Below are 6708 nucleotides of genomic sequence, written 5' to 3'. Positions count from 1 at the left end.
TTTTGGGACATCTAGTCAGCAACCGTGGACTCGAAGTGGACAAGGCCAAAGTGGAAGTGATCCAGAACCTTCCACTGCCCACCAACACCAAGGAACTTAGAGGATTCCTTGGCCACGCAGGCTTCTATAGATGATTCATCAAAGATTTTGCTAAGTTGTCTAAACCGTTGACCAATTTATTAGTTAAAGATGTGATTTTTGAATTTAACGATGCAGCAAAGAAAGCTTTCATTCAGATTAAGGAAGCTCTAGTGCAAGCACCAATTCTACAAGCACCAGACTGGAGTCTTCCCTTCGAGCTGATGTGCGATGCTTCTGATTTTGCGGTAGGTTCAGTCCTTGGTCAACGCATCGAAAAGAAGCCAGTGGTCATCCATTACGCTAGCAAAACCTTAGTAGATGCCCAGGTAAATTACACTACAACTGAAAAGGAATTTCTAGCTATTGTTTTTGCTTTAGATAAATTTAGATCTTATTTACTAGGGAGTAAAATAGTTATTTTTTCTGATCATGCTGCTATTAGATATTTGATGAATAAGAAAGAAGCTAAACCTAGGTTAATTAGATGGATTTTATTAATGCAAGAATTTGATATTGAAATTAAAGATAGACGTGGCTCAGAAAACTTTGTAGCTGATCATTTACTACACAAGCCTAACTTCTATACTCATGTTGCTAGGACACGGGGTGACTGCTTCTCCAAGATGGGTATGATTAAATTCATACAATTATCTACCCCCCAACTTGAAAAGATGTAAGGAATAAAAATATTTTCGGAACCAAAATTCCCTCCCCCTTGAAATATGCATTGTCCCTAATGCAAGAAAATAAAAACAGAAGGAAGATGATAGTCCAACCGTGATTCTTTTGCGTCCGATGTCATTGTCTTGCCATGGATCCTTGTGCTTAGTACGGCTGCCTCCGCGTAATTTATTCTCCTAAAACCAATATTATCTAGAAAGCGAGTCAATGAGATCATCTTGGGTATGTGATAGCCAATTATTTAAAGCAACAAGACAAAAAAATTATTTAAAGCAAATTACTATAAGTGATTATTAAATTGAAAATAAAGAAGCTAGAAGCCCCATAAAAACAAAAGTCATCATGACTATGATACCACTAATCTTGTGTATGAGATTTTCAACACCAATGTGCATAAATTTATATTTCAAGGTTGGCTTTGATATTGATTTGGATAACAATGTAATATATGTATGAAACACATAATTGAAACACAAATACAACCTCATAAAAATATTTTCAAAATCCATGAAGTTGTAATACCAATAAGTCAAATATATGTTATCCCCATTCAATTCAACCATATGTTCATTCGTACTCCATAAATATTCAAAGAAAATATTTTTCAAATGGATATCAAATATATGATCATGCCAATTGGTGAAAAATATTTTCTTTGAATATTTATGGAGTATATTCATACAAGGGACCGATACAATTGCTCTGTACGCTATCTCAGACCAAACGGACTCAAAGGATGTCGTAGACGGATGTGACGGTTTCGCGTGACCCTAGCGACCCATATTAGGTATCCGGCCTGTCCCAAGCGATGCAACTGAAATGACCCACCCCTATGATGTGTCGGTTCTAATAGATCCTACACGGATGTCCCAACCATGGGACGACTTGAACGAGACGTATAGAGTATCTAAGTCTACCTTCCCAAACAACATCACCTATTGTGACCCACTCACATTATGTTTCCCACTAGAGGGATTTGTCAGATGCCCGAGACATGGCCAACTTATATTCGACAAACCCACCGTGTTGTCGCCCGTAGACGTGCCCGAGAGAGTTGTCCGGACCAATGTCACGGATCAGATCAAACTGACCTGATCGTTTGCCCTGATCCAAGGGTGGCTTGGCCATTACACAGGGTGGCTCACAACTGTCTCGGCTTGGTTCAAGGGTGGCTCACACCTGCCTCAAGGTGGCTCGTGAATGGCTCAAGGTGGCTCATGGCTGGCTCAAGGTGGGTCATGGGTGGCTCGTGGATGGCTCAAGGTAGCTCATGGGTGGCCCGCGTGCGCCGAGGCAGCAGCCCTCCAGCATTCGTGGCCGCACAACACCGGCTTCCATGGCATTTTGGTGAGGCTCATTTTGAGCTGAAAAGTTGTATTCTTCTCCATTTGTATATTATAAAAATTGTTTCCAAATTTGGTGTATAAAAGATTTCAGGACAGGTGAGAATTCAAATTTTGATTCCTGGTTAGCTATGCTCTAGGCCTTGTTTGGGGTTCAAATTTTGTGTGCCGCTATAGTTTGCTATTACAGAGCTCCATAGAAAATTTGGTGCCCAAAAAATGCCGGACAAGGGTCCTTTGAGAAACAAAACATGCAAAACAATTTTGCCAGAACTGTGGGCATCAGTTTGGACTGAAATTTGGTATACCACTCTATTTTGATATTACAAACCTTGAAAATTTGATGCCCAACTGAAACTGGACAAAGGGGATTCCTTTGAATGAAAAACCTTCAAAACAATTTTCCTAGAGCTGTAGGCCTCGGTTTGGCTGAAATTTACTGAGAGGTCACTCTTGACGCCAAAAAGCCACTATCAAAATTTCAGTGAATTCTGCTCAGCTAATTGGGAGATTGTTGTTGCACCCCCGGACTTTGGGGGGGCTCGTGGGGCGGCAAGCGGTGGCGGGGAGGGTGCTCAGGCGATCTACTAGCAAAAAATTTTTCTCTGAGCAAGTTTCCTTCCAATGGATTATGCATGAAATTTATGCATGTTTCTGAAAGTTTGGCGGCAATCCGCCACCGAATGGTGGAGCTCCGTCGATTAAAAAAAAAGTGACTGATCGAATCCCATTTTTAGGTCCTCGTATTGCAGGGGGGGGAGGGGGGGGGGCTCGGTAGCACTAGCTATCGGCCGCGGGGCTCCCCTTGTGTGCGCTGTGGGTTTGGAAATGTCAGAAAGGTGCTAGATCACGGTCTCGCTGTCGCAAATGTCGGAAATGGGTCCTCGCTCCCGCCGGTGGCGCCGCCTTCACATGTGCCAGATCATGGCCGCACTGTGCTGGTCGGAGAGTGCACGCTCGTATCAAGCTCAGAAATCGCCCGTCAGTCCTGCTAGGGGTGTCGCCGTGCACGTGCGAGTGTACCAGTCGCTCGTGCGGCCGTCCAGCCGCCAGCGGGGGTGTCTTTATGCAGGCCCGGGGGTGAGAGATGGGCAATGGTGCCTGTTGGTAATACCCCATCATCCCGTCGTCTCTTTGACTCTCCCGCTCAATGCAACTGCACCGGTCACTCCTGCAGATGTACACACACAGAAACCAGCAGGGTCATCAACGATGGGATCAGGCTAGCAGGCAACCCAGCGCGCAGACGGCACCCTCAATGTGAGAGTGCAGTCCGGGTCCAAACCCATCCTTCCAACTAGCGTTCTCCGACGGACAGCACGTCACAAAACCATGGGTTTCTCCCAGGGCGATAGCGGGCCGACATGCGCATACGCACGGCCGGGGGCATAGGGGTTCAAAGTTCAGTCTGTAATGATGGTGCCTCCGGGTTGGCTGACGGCACCCTCCAGATGGCGGACGACGCGCACCCGGTTGGTTGGTTACTTGTGTCACTCTTAGTCGGAGGCACTGCGGGTCGCAAAGCCAATTGGTTGGGTGGAGTTGCCTAGCATGGCAGCGGGCAGGGGCGGCCTACTGGAGCTGGGTTGGCTGACAAGAGCCTCTGGGTTCTGGATGACGCGCACCCAGCCAGATGTGGCTCGGTTGCCAGCTAGGTGAGTCGCAAAGCCCAATGGTTGGGTGGATGCGAACCATCATGGCGCCAGACATGTCTATGGGATTTCTCTTCGGGGGTTTGCGGCGCTTGCCCTACAGCACTAGGTGCCTCCCGAGGTGCTTGGCGGGGTCGGAGCGCGGGGGCTGGGTTGGCTGACGAGGCCCTCCGGGTCCCGAAGGACACACACCCGGTCGCTTGTGGCGCTCTCTCTCGGTGGCACAGCGGCCCGCAAAGCCCAATGGTTGGGTGGATGTGACGTTGTGGGATTCATTTTTGGTGGGTCGTGATGCTCTCGCTCGGTGGCACTACGTCTCCCTAGCGCCACGAGGTTGTCCGGGGTGGCAGGGTGCCGTCATGCTGCTTGGCGGGGGCGGCGAGCGGGGCTGGGTTGGTTGACAGGGCCCTTCAGGTTCCGGACGAGACACACTCGATTACTTGCGGCGCTCTCCCACGGTGGCACCGTGGCCAACAAAGCCCAATGGTTGGGTGGATGTAGACTGCTGTGGCGTCGAGAGGAGGCAGATGGTGGGATTTGTTTTCAGTGGTGAGCGCAGCATTCTCACTCTATGGCACTATGATCCGCTGACGCCCCGGGGTCTCCTGTGGTGGCAGGAGGCTGCCATGACACTTGGCTGGGGCTACGGGCTTGGCGTGTTTACGTTATTATGTATGGCGTGGTGCTTCACGCCAGTCATAGCCCACTTCCCTGTGACGTTCGTTGGGCTCCGCGAGCTCGTCGGCCGGCGCGCGTAGAGGGGCAGTGGGCGGGTGTGACGCTAGCGTGTCGACGCGTGAGTGGTGTTGGGCGTTTGGTACCCGAGGGATCCCCTGCCCAATGCAGCTGACCGCGGACACGGCGCCGTCTTGGCAGGGATCCCCCTACGGCGGAGGCATGATGATTGGTCTGTGTTTTTCTAGTCAGAATGTGACAAAATCGAGACCCATAAATGAGACGGGTGTCAGCTCTCCGCTCCCTTCAGGGCAGCGTCGGGGGGCGAGTGCTATGCAGATGCGACGGGCCGAAGGGGCGGCATCGGGGCCTCACTTGGCCCAACACCTGGCTGTGCGCACATTTGGCCGGCGAGGCCAGGGCGCTGGGCATTGCGCTTGTGTGCGCCCAGCTCTGCTCGGAGCAGCCGGCATGCACAAAAACGAGAATGACTGTCGGCACGAGGCCACCGTTCACCGTGCAGGTCATCGAGGAATGCTATCTGGTTGATCCTGACAATAAATAGCAATACCGTGCTCTTCGATTCTAGTAATTGGAATGAGTACAATCAAAATCCCTTAAGGAGGACCCATTAGAGGGCAAGTCTGGTGCCAGCAGCCGCGGTAATTCCAACTCCAAGAGCGTATATTTAAGTTGTTGTAGTTAAAAAGCTCGTAGTCAGACCTCGGGTCAGGCCGGGCGCTCCGCCGCTAGGTGTGCACCGGCCGTCCCATCCCTCCTACCGGTGATGCGTTCCTGCCCTTAACTGGGCAGGGCGTGCCACCTGTGCCTTTAATTAGAAGAAATTAAAGTGCTCAAAGAAAAATAAAAAAGGTGAACTCGATGTTCAGGGCTGGCTCATAGATGGATGAAGGGACATCATTTTCATCGATGAATGTGATTTTAGATTGCATCCAATAGTGTAACACACACAATAGCTTAAAACTCCCCACATCTAGGAGTGATTTTTTGTGGGTCACGATGGTTTTACCCAATGAAAAGAGCCACTCCATTGGTGTACTTATTGTCAGCGCAGAGAGGTACTCCGTCGCCAACATTGTGAGATGTAGATACGCTCACACACCTATGACCATCCACCATTTCAGAGGGTTTTTATTATCTCCAATTAGAGATGCATCATTGTAGGCATCCAACGCCTACAAGGGTCCTAATTTCAGCTTGGATTTGATCCGCTCTTTGGCCTCCTTCATTGTCTCAGCAATTGTGGTAGTATGTTGCTGGCTACCTTCAGACATTTGCAATTTAACTACAATGGGATGGTCACTTGACAAAAACAACACTAGAGACAAGATTGCCGATACACAATAGTGTCTTCAAGGCTTCAAGTTTCAATCAAAGCTACCTTCGTTGATGGGTCAAAGAGTACTTTTGCTGCCACACATTCATTGAGGCTTATGATAGCCACATATCTTTGGAAATTATGCTTCATGGCTTCACATGCATCCTAAATGGATTCTCTTTGTAAGTTTGGGAACATTTCCAATTTCCAACATGACAAAATACCATCATCGTCGAAACAATTCAAGACATCATTGAGGAGATATAATATAGTCTTGATCACAACAAGAACCATGGTGGTGGTTGAAATCTTTGAACTACTCATTTACTATGTTGGCTCAAGAAATATCAGTAGTATCCTAAAGAACAATTTTGTAGTTCTTCTCACTCGTAGATATGAATGCTCATGCCATTTGGTCAATAACCTCTCACATATCTATGGCATGCACCGCCACACCAGATGAATTTTTTCAATGATTATTCCATCTTTTTCCTTCTTTTTGTACCTTTTTTGTAGGGACACGTGGTTCAATGTGGGCTGCAGATCGAGGATGATGAGGGGGAATGTTAGTCAATGATTTCCTTTAATGCCAAAGTAAAGACAAAATTCTAAAAGTAATGTGGTGACGGTGATTTAGATGAGGAAAAAAATATATGAATCAAATCTACAACCAAGAATTTTCCAACTATGGTGTTCGATATCTGACAATCCAGAAGGCTAAGTGAGCTAAAATTTTGAGGAAAGCTTTGTCTTTTTCTCCTGTATCCATGAGGATGGTTGGATCTATAAATTGAGCCCCTCATATTTGTAAAAAATACATTTAAATTCACCTCATCTTAGAGAAACAGCTTGAAAGAGAGTTAGGTTTTTTGAGGTCCATCAAGGTTTTCTTGATGCCTTGAGTGCTTGGAGAAAATAAAAGAGGGTTATCTTCGTC

The sequence above is a fragment of the Wolffia australiana genome, chromosome 5 (genome assembly GCF_029677425.1).
Source record: "Wolffia australiana isolate 7733 chromosome 5, ASM2967742v1".
Taxonomy (NCBI): Eukaryota; Viridiplantae; Streptophyta; class Magnoliopsida; order Alismatales; family Araceae; genus Wolffia; species Wolffia australiana.
Note: the sequence above shows the minus strand (reverse complement) of the source record.